At 44.1% G+C, this 25,151-nt stretch overlaps 1 protein-coding gene across 2 annotated transcripts in view; it reads left to right on the plus strand.

The window, feature by feature from the left end:
• Window positions 1-25,151, plus strand: part of Wnt5b (Wnt family member 5B) — a 134,539-nt gene that overhangs the window by 61,082 nt on the left and 48,306 nt on the right. The window lies entirely within an intron of this gene.

Consider the following 25,151-nt stretch of genomic DNA (forward strand, 5'->3'; position numbering starts at 1 on the left):
CCCGCGCTCGCGGTGTCGGCCCGGCCACGCCGCGCTAGCTGCGCCGTCCCCGCCGGCCTGCCCCCCTCCACATCCCTGCGCAATGGTACGCGCCCGCGCCGCCGGAACTGGCGGAGCCGTTGCCCTGGAAACCGAGCTCTGCCCTAGGCCGCCGAGGCTTAACCCCTTGGGCGCCGGGAGCGGCTGCCACTGCGGGCTCCCCTGCGCTCGACACTCCACGCCCGCCCCCTTGGCGTTTCCCCGCGCTAGCTGCGCCGTCCCCGCCGGCCTGCCCCCCTCCACATCCCTGCGCAATGGTACGCGCCCGCGCCGCCGGAACTGGCGGAGCCGTTGCCCTGGAAACCGAGCTCTGCCCTAGGCCGCCGAGGCTTAACCCCTTGGGCGCCGGGAGCGGCTGCCAGTGCGCGCTCCCCTGCGCTCGACACTCCACGCCCGCTCCCTTGGCTTTCCTCCTCCCACTGCTATACTTCACCATCTCCGTCCAGCCTGCCTGCCTTCAGGATCTTTGCTGTCCTTTTAACCATCTCTTACCACACCCCTGTGCCAGCGACGGGCGGCCTTCCCACCATCCCTTTCTCTCCGGTCTTGGGTCTTGAGTAGCGGGAAGAAAACTGGTTTTAGTACACTGAGTTTTACACTTACCTGCCCTAGTCCTCGTTCTAGAATTTTCTAGGATTATCCTGCCTTCTAAAATCTGGTTGTTTCCAAACACCCCTGTGAGTGGATTTCGCTGACTACTTTATGTGTCAAACTCCCCCCCGTCCCCCCCCCCCCCCCCATCAACCTGCTTCCTGCTGGTTAGGGGTAGCCTTACCCACTTCTCATCAGCCTCTTAGACTGCAGATTGCATGACCCAATGCACGGATCGTCAGTACATCCGTATGTGCTGATACACACTGCTCAGGAAAACAACGAGTGTTAGATCAAAGATGCTTCAGCAGATGTCTTTTGCTTTATGAACTGCTTTATGGAACCAGGGTAATGCTCTGTTCTAGAATGTAGCCTGGGGTCTTAAATGCCCACATGGACGGTAGGAAGTTGTGAGTTCACACATCTGGGTACAAGCTGATTTATCTTTTGGGAAAAAAAGGTGATTTCCTCGATTTCTTTGGGAACCTAAACAAGATTTTGACCGTGTTCCAAATTCAGGATATGATATTATTAGCTTTGAGCCACTGCTTCTCCCCTCAAATGACCAATATTAGACCCAAGTTCTTACAGATTCACTAGTAGATCACCTCACTAGTAGATCCCACCCACTCCTTCCCAAATCAGGAAATGCAGAGGCAAAAATTCTTGCAAGCTTGTTATGTCAGCCACATTTCACGTCTTGTGAGGCCCATAGACTTTTATGGCCTTCCGGGAATAGCAGACTACGTTGTTAATCACCAAATGATTCCTGAGTGGACCTAAACTTAGACTCTTCTGGGGGCATCTGGGTTATATTCTGCTTAAACTAGACGAAAGTCAACTTTCTAAGAAAAAATTCTTTTTCTTTTTTTTTTGAGACTCGTCTCCCAGTAGCCCCAGCTGGCCAGAACTCTTCTATGTAGACCAGGCTGGTCTCTCAGTCTCACAGAGATCTGCCTGTGTCTCCCTCTTGAGTGCTGGGATCAGAGATGTGTTCTGCCACACCCAACCTAGAATTCTTTAATTTTTTAAACATTTATTTGTGCGTGTGTGTGTCTGTGTGTGAATATATGTGCATGCCTGCCACAGCACATATGTGGGGATCAGAGAACCTGAGGGAGTTAGTTCTCTTTGTCCACCATCTGGATCCTGGAGATTGAACTCAGGTTGTCAGGCTTGGCAGTAAGCACCTTTACCCACTGAGCTACCTCTTTAGCAAACCCCGCCCCTGCAAAATTTTTTTTGGTCTTTTTGAGACAGGGTCTCCCTGTAGCCCCAGCTGTCCTGGAACTCACTATGTAGACCAGGCTGGCCTTGAACTCACAGAGATCTGCCTGCCTCTGCCTCCTGAGTGCTGGGATTAAAGACAGGAGCTACCACGTCTGGCACTGCACCCCTAAAAATATTTAAAAATATTTTATTATTTTTATTTTATGTGTATAAGTGTATTGCTTGCATGTATATAAGTGCATCTGTGTTGTATAATGCCCAAGGAGGTCAGAAGGAGACGTCACATTCCCTGGAGCTGAAGTTATGAATGGTTGTTAACTCAAACCCGAGTCCTCTGCAAGAGCAGTCAGTGCTCTTAACTGCTGAGCCGTCTCTCCAGCCCCCTCAAAAATTTTACTAAATTTTATTTCTCTGTGTGCATACCATGGTACACATGCAGAAGCCAGAGAACAGTTTTTAGAAGTTGGTTTTGTCCTTCCACCATGTGGGTCCTAGGGATTGAACTCTGGTCATCAGAGTTGGCAGCAAGCACCTTTACCCAGTGAACCATCTTGTCAGCCCGTAAAGTCAAATTTAAAATAATTTTTTCTCTTCGACATTTTTTTTTATTTTGGTCACCTTCCCCCATTACGCTCTGTCTTCTCCTTCCCATTCTTTCCAAGTCTTATTCTTCCCAAGAAGTTGCCCTCCTTCCTTCATGTCTTTTTAGTTGATTATTTGCTGAGTTTAATTAAAGTTGCTTGCATGAGCATAGGTGGGGTCATTCATTGGAGCATGGTCAAAATCATCACTTTAAAAAATATTTTATATTTTTATCGTATTTATTATTTTATGACTGTATTGCCTGCTTGTGTGGTAAGTGCACCTGTGTGTGCAGTGCCCGCAGAGGTCAGAAGAGGGTGTTGGATCCCCTGAAACTGGAGTTGTGGATGGTTGTTAGCTGCTGTGTAGGTGCTGGAAATCGAATCTAGGTGCTCTGCAAGAGAAGCCAGTGCTCTTAAATGTAGATACACCTCTCCAGCCCCTACATTTTTTTAAGACTGGGTTTCACTATTATGTAGCTCTGGCTGGCCTGGAACTCACAGAGATCCACCTGCCTCTGCCTCCCAAGTGTAGGAATTAAGGACATGTTCTACCATGTTGAACTTTTTAAAGATTTATTTTTATTTGTGTATGTGTGTGTGTCTGTGTGAATATGTGCTGCGTGTGTGTAAGTACCCGGGGATGCCAGAAGAGAGTGTGGGATCCTCTGGAACTGGAGTTAGAAGCAGTTGCGAGCCACCTGATGTGGGTCCTGGGAACCGAACCCCAGTCCTCTGAAGAGCGGCAGTGCTCTTAGCCACTAAGCCATCTCTCCAGTCCTGTTATGACATTTTGATGTCTGATGTCTGGGTGTAGGTGTGTTTGCATGTATGTTTTCTGAAGCACCTTAGAGCACCTTCCCCTTGGCTTTTCTTTTTTCTTTTCTTTCCTTTCTTTCCTTCTGGATGGTCTGAACTCACCATGTAGCCAAAGTTGGCTTTAAAATTGTGGCAGTCCTGCTGCCTCAGCTTTCCAGATGCTGGAATATAGGGGTGTGAGAGACACCACACTCTACTGCCTTAACCCTACTTCACACAAGACAGAGTGCTAGACCACATGTGCTTGGGGGGCTGGGCGGGGCTGGTCACAGAAAAGCCTGACCTATAGAGTATGAAGTTAGAGCTTTTTTTTTTTTTTTTTTTCCTAGAAAGATCATCAAATTCAGAACTCTCAATCAGAAGTGCCTGGAAGGATCTGGAAGTTGGCTACCAAGTCCTACTTCTAGAAAAACTTTTTCTTGAGTTTAACTCTAGAAATTTACCAGTATACAGCTTTTCATTTAATATATTCAATTATAAGTAACAAGAACTTTCAGCAATATGATTAATTTCCCACTCAAAAAATAGGAAGATGGGGCTGGAGAGATGGCTCAGCAGTTAAGAACACTGGTTGTTCTTGCAGAAGACCTGGGTTCGAATCCCAGCACCCACATGGCAGCTGTACAACTGTCAGTAACTCCAGTTCCAGGGGACCTGACAGCATATTCTGTCCTCCACGGGCATTGCACAACACGGGTGCACTTACCTACACACAGGCAATACATGATACACATAAAATAAAAATAAAATATTTTTAAAAATAGGAAGCTATAGCAGGCAGGAACATCTCAGGAAGTCCGTACAGGTGGGACTAGAAGGGCAGCACTAAATGAGTGCTGTGCTGAGTCACTGGTGGCTTATTTTGGCACTGTGGAAATGACTTCCCTTTCTGGGTCTCAATTTCCTTATCTAACATGATGGTGGTTTGGCCAGGAAATCTTCAGACACCTCCCAGTAGTAACTCAGACCAGAGCCCAGATCCAGCTTCTCTGTCCCCTGAACTCTGGGATTATACATTGTTTTCAATGCAGACATCAGATGAAGCCAGATCTGGTGGTGGCACACACCTGTAATCTCTAAACTACTATGGAAGCTGAGGCAGGAGGATCCAAAGTTCAGGTCCCTCTGGCCTGGGGAGCAAGATCATCCTGTGCAACTGAGCAAGACCCTTGTCTGTGGTGGCTAATCTTGGTGTCAACTTGACACACCTGGAAAGAAGGAACCTCAACTAAAGAATTTCCTCCATTGTATTGGCTTGTAACTGTCTCTGTGGGGATGTTTTCTTGATTGCTAGTTTGTGGAGAGCCCAGCCCACTGTGGGCAACACCATCCTTAGGCAGGTAGGTCTGGGCTATATGAGAAAAGTGAGCCAGGGAGAGAGCAAGCCAGTAGACAGTGTTTCTCCATTGTCTCTACTCCAGTTTCTGGTTCAAGTGCCTGCCTTGACTTCCAGCCTTGATGATGGACTATAACATAAAAGCCAAATAAACTCTTTCCTCCTCAGGTTGTTTTTGGTCATGGTGTTTATCACAGTAACTAGAACACTGACTGAAAATAAAGAAGGGGCAGAGAGATGACTCAGCGGTTAAGCATGCTTGCTGCTCTTCAGTGGACACAAGTTTTGTTTCCAGCACCCATATTAGGTGGCTCCTACCTGCCTGTAACTATAGCTCCAGGAGACCAGACACCCTCTTCTGTCTTCTGAGAGCACCCACGCATGTGTTACACATTCATACAAACACATACACATAAATAAAAATAAGTGAATGAATTAATTTTTTCAAAAAAGTAAAAAGGGGGCCTGGAGAGACAGCTCAGCGGTTAAGAGCACTGCCTGCTCTTGCAGAGGACCCTGGTTCAATTCCTAGCACCCACATGATAGCTACGAACCATCCTTAACTCCAGTTCTAGGGGAATCCGAAGCCCTCTTCTGACCTGTGAGGCATTGCACAACACGGGTGCACTCACATACGTACATGCAGGCAATACACTCATACACATAAAATAAAAATAATAAAATAAATAAATAAAAATAAAAAAGTAAAAAGAAGCTGGGCATGGTAGTACATGTCTGTAATCCCAGAACTTGAGAGGTGATGGTGGGAGCATCAGGAGCTCAAGGATGTCCTCATCTACATAGTGAGTTCAAAGCCAGCCTGTTCTCTACATGAGACACTGTCTCAAAACATAGATACAAACAAGCAGGGAGAAAGTTAGCGGGGAAAGAGGTAGGGCTGTAGCTCAGTGACAGAGTGATTGCTTAGCATGCATGAAGCCCTAGGTTCAATCCTTAGTATTGCCAAGAAATATATAGAATGTGTTCAAACTGGACATGGTGGTACATGCCAAACAGTACTTTGAAGGCTGAGGAATTTAAAGTCATCCTCGGAAACAGCAAGAACCTATCTATAAACAGACAAACAAATAAATAGATCTCAGGTTGAGATTTTTGTATAAGATTCAGCAAGTTGCAACCAGAACCTGAAGTCTTTCTCTGGATGAACTACAAACTCCTGTTTAGGAGCTGGAATATGTTTTTTTGCCTCAGTGGGGCCTAGGAAAATTGAGAGGCCCAACCCAAAGATCAGGCCTCCTTAAAGACAAATACTTCCTCACCAAGAGAAGGAAGGTCTAGGGGGAAAGATCAGAAAATATTTATAACAACTTTTCATCTAGAAAAATTGTATATCCAAAATAGTGGCCGTGATTCAACTTTTGGGTTGAGTCAAAGAAATAGTATTTTGTGTCTGTTTTCCCTTTAATTTTAACATGGTTATGACATGTCTGCTGTGTTTGTTAATGTTGACCTGAGTTGAATGAGATTAATATCAGTAATAATATAGTTATGAAAGACTTAATATATCAAAACTTTTACAAGAGTCCTGGGTGATGAATATCAATGGAGATCTTAGGGCTCTAACTAAAATGCTGCATTTTGGAGCTGGAGACATGGCTCAATGGTTAAAAGCATGTATTGCTCTTGCAGAGGATCCAGGTTCAGTTCCTAGTACCCACACTGGGTGACTGACAACCACCTGTAACTCCAATTCCAGGGCTTCCAGCCTGACTTCTGTGGGCACCTACACTCACATACATATACCTACATGCAAACTCGCATATGCACATATAATAAAAATATTTTTATTTATGTATTTATTTTTTGTCTTTTTGAGACAGGGTCTCCCTGTAGCCCCAGCTGTCCTGGAACTCACTATGTAGACCAGGCTGGCCTTGAACTCACAAAGATCCTCCTGCCTCTGCCTCCCAAGTGCTGGGATTAAAAGCATGTGCTACCACACCTGGCCCCAAAATATTTTTAATATTTTATTTTTATTTTCTGTGTATGAGTATACGTATTGCTTACATGTATGTAAGTGTACCCATGTCTTGCAGTGCTCATGGAGATCAGAAAAGGGCATTGAGTGCCCTTGGAACTGGAGTTAGACAGCTGTTATAAACCATGTGGGTGCTAGAAATTGAACCCAGGTTCTCTGCAAGAGCAGTCAGTGCTCTTAATCAATGAGCTGTCTCTCCAGCCCAGTATATAATAATAATCTTTAAAATGCTGTATTTCCAAGGCCATGATTTTTCTTTTCTTTTCTTTCTTTCTTTCTTTCTTTTTTTTTTTTGGTCTTTTTGAGATAGGGTCTCCCTGTAGCTCCAGCTGCCTGGAACCCACTCTGTAGACCAGGCTGGCCTCGAACTCACGGAGAATCTGCCTGCCTCTGCCTCCTGAGTGCTGGGATCCGTGCACCACCATGCCTGGCAAGGCCATGATTTTCTTTTAAGGCTGAATAGCTAGGGTGAAGCATACTTTTGTCCCAACATTCAGGAAGGTGAGGCAGGAGAATCAAAGCAAATCCAAGGCAAGACCCTCTTTTTAAAAATATTTCTTATGTGTTTTTCTATGTGCAGGTGTTCATCTGCTGTGGTGTGTATGTGTGTGGTCAGAGGACAACTTGTGGAAGTTGGGTCTCTCCTTTCACTTGGTCCTGGGGACTTAGTGCAGGTTGTCAGGCTTGTGGCAAGTACTTTTATCCAATGAGCCATTGCCTCGCAAGGCCATGATTCTTGAGAACGATGTTCTCTCATCCCAGATAGTTCTTTTTCTTTTTTCGTGTATCCCTGGCTGGCCTGGAACTGTGTATTAGAAGATGACCTTAATTCCTGATCTTCCTGCCTCCTCTTGCTGAGTGCTGTGATTACATGCATGTACTACCACATCCAGTTTATGCTGAGCTGGGGCTCAGATCCAGGGCTTGGTGCATGCTAGGCAAACATCTACCAACTGAGTTATACCCCAGCCTGTTCCTAAGTATTTCTAATCAGCAGAGGATCTTGGGCCACTCTTAGTTACAGTATATTAAATATATGAGAGAAGCTGGTGTGGTGACTCATGCCTATAATCCCAGCTCTCAGAGAGCTGAGGCAGGAAGACTACCTTGAGTCCAGGACTAGCCTGGACTACCGTGGTGGTGCACACCTGTAGTCCCAGCACTTGGGAGGCAGAAGCAGGCAGATCTCTGTGAGTTCAAGGCCAGCCTGGTCTACATAGTGAGTTCCACGACAGCTGGGGCTACAGGAAGACCCTGCTTCAAAAAGACCAAAAAAAAAAAAAAAGGTAAAGGTAAGAAAAGTGAGGACTTCATTCACTGAGTGCACTTAAGGAAGAGCAACAGACTCCCCCCCCCCAATAGCCCTATTAATGAGTGGACAGATGAGTTGAGTAGCTAGATCCTGAGAGAAGCTCTCCAAATGACCACTGAGCAAATACAAAGATGCTAACATCTCTAGTTATTAAGGTAATACAAATCAAAACCCAAATCAGATGGCACCTCACATCCTCATATTTGTTAGGATGGTTACTTTTTTTCCTTTTCTTTCTTTTCCACAGCCAATGTGGAAGACAGTATGGTGGGTCTCAAAAATTTCAAGATGGAGTCACTGTATGATTCAGCAATTCTACTGCTAGGTATCTACCTAAAGGAATTGAAGGCAGGGCTAGGGGTATAGCTCAGTGGCAGAGTACGTGCCTAGCATGTGTGAAACTAAGTTCAATTTCTAGCACCATTAACAAAACAAAACAAATACATGCCAGTGTTGTTCACAGTACCAAAAGCAACTCATAGATAATTGAGATAGGCTTGTGTGCCATTTGTGTGTGTGTGTGTGTGTGTGTGTGTGTGTGTATTATACCTTCTATAATATAGATGAACCTTGGAGACATTATGCTAAGTGAATAAGTCAGTCACAAAAGGACAAATACTGTATGATTCCACTCGTGTGAGGCGTCTAGAGTAGTCAAAAATATAAAAGCAAAAATCAGAATGATGAGTTCACAAGAGCTATGGAGTTTACTTCTTGACTTTTTTGTTAGTTTGATTTGTTTTTGTTTTTGTTTATTGAGATAGGGTCTCACTGTATAGCTCTGGCTGGCCTGGAACTCGCTATGTAGACCAAGCTGGTCTTCAGTTTGCAGCAATCTTCCTGCATCTGCCTCCTGGCTGTTGGAATTACAGGTGTGCATCACTGTGCCTGTTTTAACCAAGGAACTGTAGAGGAACAGAACAGATAGAGTTAATATACCTTAAAGAGATTTATTAAATTGACTTACAGGGTATAGTCAGAGTAGTCCAAAAATGGCTGTCTCTCACTAGAGAGACTGAGAACCCAGTAACTGCTCAATCCGTGAGCAATGTTTTAATGGTCCCAATATGGCACTGAAAGCCTGGAGGATTCCTGGAGGGCTAGTGGTCTTCGGTCCATATCGAAAGCCTGAAGAAGCTGGTTCTAATATCAACAAAGGACTTAGCAGTGGCAGCAGAGTAAAGCGGAAGGGAAGGCAGTTTCCTTCTTCCATGTCCTTTCAGCACAGCTGCTCTGGAAGGTGCTGCCCACATTTAGGATGGGTCTTCCCACATCAAATAATCCTATCAAGAAAATCCTTCACAGAACTGCCCAGCAGCTTTCCTGTTAGGTGATTCCAGACCAATCACTTTGACAACCAAGATTAGCCATCACAAGTCCACCCCTTGTCAACTTGACTCACAGTCACCTCTCCCTATATCATCCTTAATTTCCAAATGAAAATAGTAACGGTCATATTTTACCCAATACGATATAACCCATGTAAAACCGTAAACACATTAGTTTTTCTAGACTAGGTGGCAAGGTCCCTTGAGGAATGCTTAGTCTTTTAGTGTCTTATAACTTAAATATCATAATATAGATTTATAACACTTAACCACTGATATTATCTCAATTGACGTTACATTACATGATAAAGAAGTTGAAGGGGGAGAGGCTGGAGAGATGGCTCAGCGGTTAAGAGCATGGGCTGACCATCTCTCCAGCCCCAATAAATCAAATATTTTTTAAAAGAAATAGGAGGATGGCCTATTATCCAGAATTCAAAGGCTTTTCTAGCCCAATATATCAAACACTTCCATATTCCTCCCACAAAAGGCTTCAAAGCTACATAGTCATGTTTATCACAACAGCCCCACTTCCTCACTACCAGTTTCTGTCCCAGTTTCATTTCTGTTGCTGTGATAAAATACCCCGAGAAAAAGCAACTTGGGGAGGATTAGAGTTTATTTTAGCTCCTGTTCTAGGATACAGTCCATCACTGAGGGGAAGTCAAGGCAGCAGGAGCAACTTGTCACATCATATCCATGGTCAAGAGCATGAGAATGCATGCATGAATGCGTAGCGCCATAGCTTTCTCCACTCTGGTACAGTCCAGGGCCCCAAGCTGGGGAATGGTGCTGTCCACGTTCAGGCTGGGTCTTTCTGCGTCAACTAAGGCAATCAAGACAGTTCCCTACAGACATGCCCACCAGACAACCTGATCTACACAATCCCTAACTGAAACTCTACCTAGGTTGGGTCAAGTTAACAAAACTAACTGTCACAATGCTTGTGTGGAGTTTCAGTTTTGCAACATAAAAAAGCTCTAGAGATCAGTAGTACAGTGATGTGAATATAACCAACACTAGTGAACCGTGTACGTGAAAATGGCCAAGATAGTAAGTTTTTATGTTATGTGTATTTTACCACAATTTAAAATGTGTTCTGGGGGCTGACAAGGTGGCTCAGCAGGTGAAGGTGCTTGCTTCTGAGCGTGATGACCTGAGTTCAGTCCTCTGGATTACATGGTAGAAGGAGAGAACACCTTCCACAAGTTGTCCTCTGAGTCACACACACACACACACACACACCATTGCACATGAGCCACTGCACAGACATATATATGCATACACTCACTAAAATAAATAAATATAAAAAATTATTCTGACTGGGTGTGGTAGTACACACCTTTAATCCCAGCACTTGGGAGGCAGAGGTAGGTGGATCTCTATGAGTTTGAGGCCAGCCTGATCTACATAGTGTGTTCCAGGCCAACTGGGGCTACAGAGAGACCCTGTCTCAAAAAGACCAAAAAAAAAAAAAAATTATTCTGGGTCGTATTCTTCTCTCTCTGGAGTTTGGGTTTTCTTCTCAAGACAGATTTCTTCAGCCATTCAAGGGAATCGGTTTTCAAACCATAGAAAGCAACAGAGACCATTGGAGTCTCAGTGCTCTTTAGGAAAAGGTCAAACACAGGAGCAAGATAAGTCGCAGTAGACTAAGAAAAGTCAGGAAATACCAGGTGTTCCTTACAAGAACTCTTATGGGGCTTCTAGGTCAAGCCTTTATGAGGAGCAGATTCCCTGATATGGATACCAGGAATGAACTGGCCAATCAAAAAGGCATTGAGGAACCAAGATTCCAGACATGGTTCCAGAAGCAGAGATCTCTACAATTGGAGCATGGAGGAGAGCCCGTGAATACTTAGAAGACGGCACATGGGAGGCCATATGCCACTCATTGGCAGCAAACCAGTAGCAATCCCAATAATGTTCTGTCCTCTGATTTTTCCAGTAGGGCCCAGACTTTTCTACCTGCCCCTCTTGCACCCCAGGTGTTCTTTGGTCCCTGGAATTCTTACAGGGTCTCTGGGAGCCAAGAACCAAATGTTATGACCATGCAGTCTGCAGAAGCCTTGCAGGGAGGACAAAACCCTAACTACCTTTTGACTTGTGAGTCACTTGCCCTGCAGGACAACTCCAGGGGAGGATATCTCAGCTCCCCATACTCCTTTCTGTCCTCAGCCTGATGCTGAGCATGAGAAACAACACTGAGGATCCAGGACACACCTACCTATCTCATTGTATAGTGGTGGGTCAAGGACTGCCTAGCTTTGATCCTAGAATCTCCCAAAGGTAAATACACTGAGATAGTCATGTGCCAACAGCAAGCACAGTCAAGGGAGAGTTATTTCATCTGCTCAGTCTATAGCACCAGCAGTATGTAGAAACTTCAGTCCTGTTGTCCATGAATTCTCAGTAAGTGGGACAAATTCCTCTGAATCCTGGATTCACAGGAATTCCACAATGAGTTACTGAAGGAGAAAGAGGAGGAGAAGGAGGAGGAGGGGGAAGGGGGATGAGGAAGACGGGGAGACATCCTCCAGGACCCTAGCAAACCCTCACCCTTGCTCCCGATGAAGAAAACTACCTGAGTCTGTTCCAGATCCTGGGAAATTCACTATAGCCTTAGCTTCAGAGGAGTTCATTTCTTTCTGCATAGCCATACGGCATCTGACAGACATTTGTGATAGTTCTAGCTTAGGTTATGAACTTACTGTACACAAATGCTTGCATGAACATGCATATATATATTAGAATTTTTTTTACCCTTTGGTAATTTCTCTTTTTTAATATTTTATTATTTTTTATTTTATGTGTATGCATGTATTGCCTGCATGTAGGTAAGTGCACCCACTTCCTGCAGTGCCCTCGGAGGACAGAAGAGGCCGTTGGATCCCCTGGAACTGGAGTTACGGACAGTTGTTAGCTGCCATGTGGGTGCTGGGATTCGAACCTGTGTCTTCTGCAAGAACAACCAGTGTTCTTAACCACTGAGCCATCTCTACAGCCCCACCCTTTGGTAATTTCATTCATGAAAAATGACCACCTATATATCTACCAGCAGCCATCTGTTGCCAGTAGCTCTTTATCTAGGGTGCATGAACGTTTATTTCTAATTATTATAGGTATGTAAGTAGAAGTTAAAGTGTTGGTTCATTAAAAAAAAATTGCTACATGAACTGGAGCTCTGGTCCCCAACTGTGAGCCCTGGTTCCACATTCCTCTGGTGGTGGGCTCATGATGGAGCAGATTGGAGAATGGAGGCAGCAGCTTCAGCCTTCTCTAAGTGGCTGCATCCCCCAGAGCCCCATCCCCTGATGTCCCATGTTGTGCATGATGATGGCTTTGCCTCTGTGTTAGACTTATGCTGAGTCAGGGGAGGTTTCTGTCATTTGCAGTTTCCAGTCTTGGAAGGACTGATTATCAAGAATGCACTTCCCACCTCCCATGATGGCCAGCTAAGGTCTTTATTCTACATGTCCTCCTGGGCACCCAGGCCTTGACGCTGGACCTCTCCCATTCCCAGCACCAAGGGGTTTTCCATCATTTTTCTATTACTCTTCTACAGCCCCATTGCGCCTTCACCTGTGCCCTGCAAAACATGTAAAACACCTAATTGAAATTCTAGAGATGAAAAAAACAAAACAAGGGCTGAAGAGATGGCTAAGCGGTTAAGAGCACTGACTGCTCTTGCAGAGGACCCAGGTTCGATTCCCAGCACCCACATGGTGGCTACGAACCGTCCTTAACTCCAGTTCCAGGGGAATCCGAAGCCCTCTTCTGACCTCCGTGGCATTGCATGACACGGGTGCACTCATACATGCAGGCAATACACTCATACACATAAAATAAAAATAATAAAATATTAAAAACAAACAAAAAACAAAACAAAAACAAAAAAACATTAGATAAGGAGTTGGAGAAATTGGGGGTAAAGGGTGGATATATTAAAAATACATGTACCCAGGCTGGAGAGATGGCTCAGCGGTTAAGAGCACTGACTGCTCTTGCAGAGGACCCAGGTTCCATTCCCAGCACCCACATGGCGGCTACGAACCGTCCTTAACTCCAGTTCCAGGGAAATCTGAAGCCCTCTTCTGACCTCTGTGGCACTGCATGACATACATACATGCAGGCAATACACTCATACACATAAAATAAAAATAAAAAAATATGTATCCATGTATGAAGTTCTCAAAGAATTAATAAAAATATTACATTAAAAAGTTACTGAGGCTGGGTGTGGTGGTACATGACTATAATCCCAGCACTCAGGAGGTGAAGGCATGAATATAACCCACAATTTCAAGGCCAGCCTGTTCTACATGGTATGTTCCAGGTGAGCCAGGGTACTGAGTAGAACCCAGTCTCAAAAAATTATTTTTTCTGAAGATTTTGTCAGTCTATGGCCATACCACCCTAAGTGTACCAATATCATCAGATTAGGTTGGCACCATAATACCCATCTGTAATCCCCAGGTACTTGATGGGCTAAAGCAGGATTACATGGTCATAGGAGTTTAGGGCCACTTTGGGCAACATCAAGACTCATCTCTTTAAAAACGTAGCACCAAGTCTAGCACTGTACACCTGTTATCCCAGCACTGCAGAGACAGAGGATTGCTACAAGTTCAAGACCAGCCTGGACTACAAAGCAAAATAAAGTTCAAGGACAGCCAGTAGTACACAGCAAGTCCCTACCTCAAACACACACACACACACAAAGTAACAAATTAAAAAATTAGTCTTGGTGGTAGCACACACCTTTAATCCCATCAGTTGGGAGGCAGAAGCAGGTGGATCTCTATGAGTTCCAGACCAAGCAGGGCTACATAGTGAGACCCTGTCTAAAAAAATGGGGGTTACAATGGGGCTGGACAGATGACTCAGTAGTTAAGAGCATCGGCTGTTCTTGAAGAGTACCCAGTTTCAGTTCCCAGCATCCACATGGTGTCTAACAACTGTCTGTAACTCCGGTTCCAAGGGATCTGATGCCCTCTTCTGGCCTCCACAGGCATTGCATGCATGTTGTACACTTCAAACACCCACAACACATAACATTTTTTAAAAGTTAAAAAAATAAGCAGGCTAAATACTTAAATAAATGTTTAAATAGAAAAGTGAGTGAAGTGTTCTGTCTTCCATAGATTTCTAGGACATTCCCAATATATGTGTTTATTCTTTCCCAAACTATTTGCTGTGCCCTGTTGTCTCTCTCCACCACCTGGAACTGGGACTTGCAACATGGTAGTGAGAACTCTCTTGTTAGGGTGACTGTACACTAACTGTGCTGTCCACACTGGAAAGTTCTCACAGTGAGAGAGGAATTATTCATAATCATCTCAGGGCTGGAATGCAACTCATGTGTAGAGCTCTTGCATAACGTGATGTTCTGCAAAACAAAAAAAAACAGAAAGAAAAAACAGTCACCTCCTGATAGATGGTCACTCTAATTTGTAATCTGCAATTTTTGAATGTTAACTCTATATGTTCCTATTTTTGAGCACCTAACCAAAGGATTAGAAATATAGTAACAGAATAACCCTAAGTATTAGCTATTGTTTGTTAATGTTGACAGTTACTTGTTACAAAAGAGGTAGGTATTACACCTCTAGACAGATTAAATATGTTGGAAATGTAGTCATTTCCAGTGCAAGAAATACTTAGAATACTTAGGTGCGTTTGAATCTATTCTTACCTTTAGGAAACAGACAAATTCCGTGCCTTGCTTTACCATGTCATAAACAAAGATGGTGAAGATGACGTCTGCCTGCAAACACTTAGGATCCAGCACTGGAAAGCACCTGCCATTTGTTAGTATTACAAGTGCTAACAGAGTGATAGAAATGGAATGTTTCCAGTTCCAGTGACTCACAGTGATGAGAGACTGTGAGCAGGTGTGGGTGGATGGGGGCTCTGTGTATAACGGAAATCTTATTAGAGAACAGGCTAAAGTTCTCTTATGTTTGGGAAACACAAGCATGGTATAATAGCAAGCATATTTTGTCCCACATTGCCTGCTTCTTCTGTAATGGGGCATCTACTAAGTTAATTTTTTTTTCTTTTTTGGTCTTTTTGAGACAGGGTCGCCCTGTAGCCCCAGCTGTCCTGGATTCACTGTGGAGACCAGGCTGGCCTTGAACTCACAGAGATCTGCCTGCCTCTGCCTCCCAAGTGCTGGGATTAAAGGCGTGCGCCACCAGGCCCAGCTACTAGGTTAATTTTTAAAAGTGGCAGAGCGGGGGGTGCTGGAGAGATGACTCAGTGGTTAAGAGCACTGGCTGTTCTTGCAGAAAATTTGGGTTCCCACCATCCACATGGTGGCTAACAACTGCCCCTAACTCCAGGGATCCGACAGCCTCTTCTGGCCACTGCAGGTACTACATACATGTGGTGCACTTACACCATGCAAGCAAAACACTCACACACATTACAAAAGAAAACATTCTCAAAAATGTCTTAGCTTTATTGTTTAAGGATGAGAAATTTTAATTTTAACTCTGATTTATCTGAAGCAGGTAGTGTTTGAAGTCAGAAAATTTCAGTTCATGCTTTGGATTTTACTACTGTTTTTACAACCTAGATTGCCTTGGAAGAAAATAGTTTTACTCTCTTTCTTCTCATTGTGCAGTTCACCCTGTCTGATAACAATCTGGTGATAGTGTCCTGCCTGCCCCCTGAGAAGTCCCTGTCTACCCATGACACAGAGGGCTTCTCAGCATGGGTCCAGCTCTAGCATCACAGCTAAATGTACCCCATACTTGAAGCTTTGTGTTTGAATCCTGGCTCTCCCATTGAGTTCATCCAGTGCCCCTGGCAGAGTAACACAAATTCTCTGAGCTTCAATTCCTTATTTGTGAAACAAAAGTAATTTGTGTTTCCAGAACTGTTGTGAAAATAATAATAATAATAATATAATAGATCAAGGAGAAAGCCAAGTGTGGTGGCACACACCTATAACCTCAGCACTTAGGAGTTAGAGGAAGAAGGATCAAGAGTTCAAGGCCAGCCTGGGCTTCCTGAGACCTTGTCTCAAAAACCAAACAAATAAACAGAAACTTCATGGGAAAGAAGAGCCTAATGTAGAGTCTGGCACACAGGAGGGACCTAAGAAATTACTTTTTTTTTTTTCTTTCATCAATAAAACTTTCCACAAATGTGCCTCCAATCTGTACAGATAGACAATTGCTGTCAGTTAATCCTTTCTTAGACTTTATTTCCTGTTTTTAAGAAGTGTACATGTTAGAAGAACAAAAACACAGCAAAATGCAGAGCATAACACGATGGCCCTTGAGTCAGAAGGAAGGAATGTCTGCTCTCGCCCGGGCTTGGCTGTGAGAAGAGTGGCCTGCCTCTTTCACCCTCGGTGATGGTACAGGGTAACCAGTGCCCACGCCTTTGACCCAGAGCTCACCTTCCTGTCTGTAGCCTTTCTGCTTCAGCCCCACCCTGCCTCTAGGATCTGCCTTCTGATGTCTGGTTCGGGCAGAAATGCACTTTCCTGACAGTTCAGGTGCTATTGCTGTGGCTCAGCATGTCAGCCCTGGTAGCTAATACCACCTTTTTTCCTTTGAAAACTTTCCTTTGAAAGTTTTGCTAAATTACACTTCCTTGGTAGGGTATGCATTTAATATGTATGAGAGGTCCTGGTCTTTAACTAATCCCTCCGGTTTTTATTTTATTTTATTATTTTATTTTATTTTATTTTATTTTATTTTATTTCAGGCTGGCCTTGAACTTACTATATAACTAAGGATGACCTTGAACTCCTAATCTTCCTACTACCACCTCCCAAGTGCTGGGCTCTTACAATCAGTTGTTAGCTGCCATGTGGGTGCTGGGATTCGAACCTGGGTCTTCTGCAAGAACAACCAGTGTTCTTAACCACTGAGCCATCTCTCCAGCCCAAACTCCCTCCTTTTAATAAAGTGAAAATAATATAGAAAAGACCTGTGGTCCCCTCTCCCATCTTTGTCTTTCAGACCATGTTCCCTTTGATCCCAATGGGAATCAACTGAATGGCATAGTGAAAAGAATGCAGGTTTGATGGCTGGAGAGAGAGCTCTGCTTTAAGAGCACTGACTGCTCTTGCAGAGGACCTGGGTTTGGTTCCCAGCACCCAAATGGTGGCTAACAACCATCTAGTTCCAGGGGATTCTCGAGCATTGCACAACAGGGGTATACTTACACACATGCAGGCAATACACTCATATACATAAAATAAAAAATTAATAAATAATAGATATTTTTAGAAAAGAACACAGGTTTTATAGTCAGATGGGTATCAGGCCAAACTCTGATTTCTCTCACTTGCTCTCTGGGATGTATGAACAGCACAGGGAGCCCCTCTTCCTCTCTGAAACTGACCTGGTGTTTTCTACAGCTGAGGCATTTTATGAAGGTTAGGATGAGCACATACAGTCCCAGACCACAATGAAAATAGTTGGTGCTTACTGAGCACCAGCTGCTGAGCAGGTGCAATTTGAAGGTCTGTACGTGGATGAGCCTTGCCTCAAACCATCATGTCATCTGATCTCCACAGACTATGAAGAAGGTTCATTACCCCTACCTTGCAGGTAAGGAAACTATTGCATACAGAAGTAGACATCTCACAGAACTTATCTTTGTTGTTATTTTGAGTTAGGGTCTCATATGCAGTAAAGGTGGCTTTCCACCCATGCTTCTCTTACCTCATTTCAGAGTTTTGGAGAACTGGGGTTTGAACCCTTCAGACCAGTCCATCACACTTTACCTAGGATGCAGTCTCAATGTGCTACCAAATAAAGGGGGATCTGTATATCAGCTGTTGGCGGGGAGGTATTAACTATACTGTGAGTAGATCTGGCCATGATCAGGTACTGTTTGGTTTGCTCGCCAAATAAGTCAGTATTCGTAAGGGGCTGAAGTGAGGGGAGAATCCCTCTGGAGAGATAAACGGATACAGTTTTTATTCCTTTCAGGCCCATGCCTGGTTCTGGCTTTGAATGAAAGCCCTTGAATTGCTCTGTGTAATTCTGTCACCCTCTAGTGGTCACTTCTCTCTTAACCCTGCACCCCTTTCCTGCCACCCACTGGGGATGGAACCCTAGGCCTCACACCAGCTGAACAATCTTGCTGCCACTGAGCCACAGCCCAGCCTTGTACAGATCTATTTCTATCAAGTGCCTTTTGATCTTTGTGGGTTGGAATGGTTACTGCATCCAAGGCTTTGTGTGGGTCATCAGGGCTGGCTATCAGGGGCGGGAGTGAGGGCCATTTTCTCTTTTCTTTTCTTTTTCTTTTTTTTTCTTTTCTTTTCTTTTCTTTTCTTTTCTTTTCTTTTCTTTTCTTTTCTTTTCTTTTCTTTTCTTTTCTTCCCTGTAGCCCCAGCTGGCCTGAAACTCACTATGTAGACCAGGCTGGCCTTGAACTCACAGAGATCTACCTGCCTCTGAGAGTGCTGGGATTAAAGGTGTGTGCCACCACACCGGCAAGAAGCATCATTTTCAACCACTTTCAAGTCTCCTTTCCCAGGGAACCAGGCCAGAGACAGAAGGACTGAATTCCAAGCTTGCAGCAGTCTGGCCCTGTTGCTTCTGTCACAGGGGACTGTGTTCTCTCTGCACTAAAGGTCATTTGTATTAGGCTCCTCCAGGATTGTCAGATCCTGATAAATATTTCAGAAGGCTGGAGGGGGAAGGGAGGGTCTGCTCAGCTTCTCTTCTCTCAGACGGGTCTGGGATCTGCTCTCTGGAACCTGACTGAGGGAAAGTGGCTGCCAGGTGCTGGGCACAGCAGGCCTTGCTGGAAACTCCTGTGTGGATGAACCAGACACTGGCATTTCTTACATGATGGCCGATCCATATGAGTCTTAGGAATCAGCTTTTTTGGATAGTTCACAGCCCAGGTCCCCTTCTCTGTGAAGAGTGGGTTCACGTTCTAAAGCACAAATCAGAGTCTCACCGGGTAGCCAAGTCTCAGCCTTGCTGCTATAACTCTACATGCCCCGGGAGAGATGGTGTGGAGGCCAGAGTCATGTCTTTCTTGATACTGGGAGCTACTGTGGCTCCAAGAAGCACAGCTAGTTGCTAACAAACCAGGAATATCATAATTTTGTATGAAAACTCTGCCCAATTTTTTCTAAAGTTGGGACAACTTTGGGCCTACAATTTGGTGAGGTTCCTGTTTGTTCTAGTTTGCTGTGATTAAACACTGACCAAAGGTAACTTGGGGAGGAAAGGGTTTATTTCAGCTTACAGTATAGTCCTTCATCAAGGGAAGCCAGGGCAGGAGCTTAAGTGGGAACATGGTGGCCAGAACTGAAGCACAGACCATGGAGAAATACTGCTTACTGGCTTGCTTCCCTGGCCTGTGCTCAGGCTGCTTTCTTGCTGACCTGGAACTCGCTATGCAGACCAGGTAGGCCTCGAACTCACAGAGATCTGCCTGTCTCTGCCTCCCAAGTGCTGGGACTAAAGGTGTGTGCCACCACACCTGGCTTAGTCTGCTTTCTTATACAACCCAGGATCACATGTCCAGGGATAGCACCATGCAAAGTGGTCTGAGCCCTCCCACCTCACTAAACAATCAAGAAAATGCCTCACAGACATGCCCACGGGCTAATCCAGTAGAGAAAATTCCTCAGTTGAGGCTCTCTCTTTCCAGGTATGCCAGGTTGACAACTGAAGCTATCTAGCACACTGTTGTTTTCACCCCCCCACTTTTTTTGGTCTTTTTAAAGCAGGGTCTCCCTGTAGCCCCAGCTGTCCTGGAACTCACTATGTAGACCAGGCTGGCCTTGAACTCACAGAGATCTGCCTGCCTCTGCCTCCCAAATGCTGTGACTACAGGTGTGTGCCACCACGCCCAGGATTTTTACCCTTCTTATTACTATTCTTAATCATAGATGACTGTCTTACCATGTAACCTAGGCTGTCCTGGAACTCTGAATCCCCTACTTCAGCCTCCCTAGTGCTGGGATTACAGTTGTAGCTATGCTTAACTTTTTATTTTCAAGCCAGAGAAGTTAAGTAACTGACTCAGGTGGTCAGTACTACTGCTGTAACCATTAACAGTTTCTTATTTTTTGTCATTTTATTACTGTTGTTTGTTATAGTCTGAGTAGAACCCAGGCTTCCTTATGATAGGCAGTGCTCTGTTCCCTGAGCTACATCTGCAACCTGAGAATTCCTTGTTTTAACGGGTGGGGAAATCTAAATTAGAGTTGTCAACCAATCTTAGTAGTTATTGACACCTTCTTAAGTAAAGCTCTGAAAGTCCTGTGTAGTCATTTAATGACAGTTTATAAAGGATGAAGATGAGGCATAATAATGTTGGCAGGGTCCTGGGAGCAGTAATGGTTGAATGCATCTTTGCTCTGACCACAGAGCACCTTTGTGTCTCCTCACAAAGATACACACTCTGGACTGTGGTTACCTGCAGCTGTTACTTTTGTGTCCAATATGAAAAATTCCTGTGTGAATTTAGTAACAAGACAGCAGCTGAAGTACAAAGATGTCTCATCATGCATCCTACTAGGTAATTAGGATGACTCACTGATAGCAATCAAGGAGGGAAAGTAGAAATTTCAGGAGTGTGCCTGTCTCCAGCCACCTTCAAGGGAGTCAAGGAGCTGTGGGAAAATGAAAAATACCATCTTTGGGGTCCTCTTTCAACTCAATTCTCCATTTTCCTGATCTCAAAGTATGGCATACCTAAAAAATAGTATGTAGACTAAAAAGAACAACAAACAAAAAACAAAACAAAACAAACCCAGAGCTAACAATGAATTATCCAGCTTTGTGACTTCCTCGACAATGACTTAAAAAAAATTGTGTGTATGTGTGTTTTGCTTGCATGCATGTAATTGCACCCATGTGTGCAATGCCTACAGTGGCTAGAAGAAGGTGTTGGAGGCCCTGGAACTGGAGTTATAGATGGTTGGCAGCTTCCATGTGGGTACTGGGAACCGAACCCAGGTCCTCTACAAGAACAGCCAGTGCTTTCAACCACTGAGTCATCTCTCCAGGCCCCTGGCTACATCTTAGCCTGTAGTGTTCGCTATAGGAAATGCACACAGATGCTATGTTTATACAGACTTGCTTCTTCATGCTACTTTTAATACCCTGGGCACTGTAATTTCCTTCCTTCTGTCCTTGCCTTCCCTTCCTCTCTACCTCCCTTCTTTCTTTCCTGTGGAGTGAGGTATTGAACCCAGGGCTTTGTATGTGCTAAGCCAGTACTTTGCTATTGAGCTATACTCCCAGACCATAATTTTCATGATAAACCTTCCATTCATTAAAAATACCCTATAAGCCTGACATGGTGTCACAACCCTGTAATCCCAGCACTGAGGAGGTGGAGGCAGGAGGATCAGGAATCTGCTGCCCAGTCTCAGCTACACAGCAAATTCAAGGCCAGTCTGTCAGGGGTAGGGGGAAGAACCAAATACTTGTATATAAAAGTTTATATAAAGGGAATTGTGATAACTACATGAACCGATGTGTAAACTAATATTTTTCAATATTATATAATAAATGCTTAAATTTTGAGCATTTAAAAAAAAATCTTTGACTGACATGGTTATCAATAGATTGCCTTAAATCATCCAGGGCTCTAGAAGAGAGTTGCTTGTTCAATTCCAATACATAAGTCATGTTCCACATGGAGGGTTTTGTTTTAACCTGTCCATTGGATTCTGAGAGAAATAGAGAAAACAGAACTAAAAACCTGAAATGATGTTGTAAAGCATCCCTGCTCCACCCTAGAAAAGAAATGTCTTACACAAAGGCAAAGCCAAGCTGAACCAGAGGGCTCTAGAAGAGAGTTGCTTGTTCAATTCCAATACATAAGTCATGTTCCACATGGAGGGTTTTGTTTTAACCTGTCCATTGGATTCTGAGAGAAATAGAGAAAACAGAACTAAAAACCTGAAATGATGTTGTAAAGCATCCCTGCTCCACCCTAGAAAAGAAATGTCTTACACAAAGGCAAAGCCAAGCTGAACCAGGAGGGATGGCACAGTGGTAATATCAACAGTGGGAGGTGGAGGCAGGAGCATCAGAAGTTCAAGATCATCCTCAGCTACATAGCAAGCGCCAAGATGCCTGGGAAACAAGAGACCCTGTCTCAAAACAAAACAGAACAAAAACCCAAGTTGGAAAGAGGAGTTTGTGGTGTTATACAAGGAAAGCACCAAGAGTAAACATGAAATGTAAACTGCCTCACAGCACTCTTTCTAAACATTAGGGATGTAGATATGTGGATGCAGTAGGCTGAGGCCTGAGTATTTTCCTAAACGTTTTCTCAGTGTTAGGAATTATGAGAAATCCCTAAACAAGCAAAAAATTGTTTCCCATATTCTTCATGAGTTGACCACCCATCCTGCCAAGTTCTAGGAAGAGCAAACTGTCTCTAAATATCAAAATCATATAACAAAATATGTCATAAGATAAAGTAACAAAATATGAACTGGGGATGGAACCCAGAGCCTCATACATGCCAAGCACATGCATACTTTTCCATTCACTGCACCCCGGCCCCAGACAACCCTTGTAGGGATATCAGAGGTACTCCTGGAGTCTGCTTTTACATTTTCTTCAGCAGCATACTGTTTGGTTTGCTTATGGTCAGATGATTTTTGTTTGAGTTATGGTTTCATGGGTATATACATATGTGAATACCCAATCCAGCTTTGTATTTAAGCTTTTACATTTTAAGCTACATTTTGTTTCAATAAAAATTGTTTGATACAAAAGGAAGAAGTCAGAGTATCCTTACTTGCAGATAATATGATTCTATGTATAAGAGACCTTAAGGACTCCATAAGAAAAATCAGAAGGAAAGGAAGAAAGGGAGGAAGGAAGGGAGGAAGGAAGGAAGGGAGGGAGGGAGGGAGGGAGGAAGAGACTCTTAGAGCTAATAAACACTTTGAACAAAGTGGCAGAATACAAAATTAACATACAAAAATGAACATAAAAATTCCTATGGGAGGGCTATGCAAGGAACTATGGGGATAAAGGGGAAGAAGGAGCTCAAGAGAGGTGGGACCATAGCAGGCAGGAATTATTAAGGGAGAAATGGGAAAATGGGGGTACTTTAAATGGGGAGGGCAGGAGGGAGGGTTAGACAGGGAGAGAGAAAGGAGAGATAAATAATGCCTAGCTAACATTAAAAAAAAATAGAGGGGGGCTGGAGAGATCGCTCAGTGGTTAAGAACACTGGTTATTCTTGCAGAAGACCTGGGTTCAAATCCCAGCACCCACATGGCAGCTAACAACTGTCCATAACTCCAGTCCCAGGGGATCTGACAGCCTCTTCTAACCTCTGCAGGCATTGCATGACACGGGTGCACTTACCTACATGTAGGCAATACATGCATATACATAAAATAAAAATAATAATTTTTTTAAAAAGAGAGAATTGTATTAGTCCAAAAACCTACTGAAAAATTATACATATAATATCCCTACATGAGTCCATGTGTATAGCTGAAGGCTACATAACAAGAAACAGTGCCAGACAGGAGAAACCTTCCTTTGAGTTGTTGACCAGGGTAGTCCAGGAGATTCCCAAAATTATACAGGCTACTGCCAAGGCCCTTGACTGCCTCCTAGAACTTGATGGTAAGACCCTATTGCTGAAGACAGAATGTACTTCAGACACAGGATTTGGAGAAATGGAGCTAGAACTAACCTGGAAGCCACCTCCCCTGAAGGCCAGCTCTCATAGCTTTGGAGAGCACAACACAAGCTGGGAAAGGAGAACATCAATCGATGGTCCAACCCCAGCTTCAAGGCCTAAAAACCACATCAGTGACCAGCACAGCAAACGACAGTGGTACAGTAGTGACACTTTTATCTTGGGGTAATCAACAGCTACCTAATTGGACTTAAAGCCCACTCAATGGGAAGAAACTCATGTCTGGTACTAAAAACCTAGCCAAATACACATAGGTGGAGAGGTAATAGATCTTAGATAAAACTCTAAAGCTGTCATATCTCTAGATAAATGTAATCTCTTACTATGTGCAAAATATAGGTTCTTAAATTTAGAGACAAGCATCCCAGTCACCACCCATCAAAGTAGCTTCTTTTTCAACAGAGAGATTATTACAGGGTTCCACAACTGGTCGATTGTCTATGAATTTCCCAAGCCTAAGTGACACATTTATGATTCAACCTAGAACATAGAACAAGGGATGAAGAAAACACTAATGCATCTTTCAACTCTCACCAATGAAGCTCCCTCATGCAACAAAAGGCCAGGAACACAAACCATCACAAATGGCTGAAATGTAGAGAATAAGAGTCTACAGAGTGTGGGTCCTTGGACAGGACTCCTATATTAAAATCCATCCACCCAGGGCTCAGGGACCATTATGGGGAGGGGGCAGAAAGATTGTAAGAGCCAGGGAGGAGGTGCATGACTGTATGTAAATAGAGTCCTACAGGCTCCTGGGACTCTTCTCATATGAACCTACAGCAATGGTGTCAGCAGGCACAAGACCCATGCAAACTCAAGCGGACAAAAACCCAGCACAGAACTGTGGAAATGGATAGCAGGCCTCAATCTTAGCTGAAGAATTATTTTCAGTGGATTACTGCTGGGTGAGAAAGAGCTGATCTTCTTAAAGGGGGGGACTCTAGATAGGCTGACTAGACCTCAGTAGATAAATTTGCACTGCTGGATGTCAGGATATTTGACATGATAGACCTTAACACAAATGTCAGAATGTATAAATTCCAATGGGGGGGCTATGGGGGGGAACCAATGAGGAAGGAGGTATAAAGATAACCAAGATGGGGGCTGGGGAGATGGCTCAGTGGTTAAGAGCACTCACTGCTCTTGCAGAGGACCTGGGTTTGATTCCCAGCACCCATATGGTGGCTACAAACCATCCTTAATTCCAGTTCCAGGGGAATCTGAAGCCCTCTTCTAA

The sequence above is a fragment of the Nannospalax galili genome, unplaced genomic scaffold, assembly GCF_000622305.1.
Source record: "Nannospalax galili isolate Female #2095 unplaced genomic scaffold, S.galili_v1.0 scaffold199, whole genome shotgun sequence".
NCBI classification, from domain to species: Eukaryota; Metazoa; Chordata; class Mammalia; order Rodentia; family Spalacidae; genus Nannospalax; species Nannospalax galili.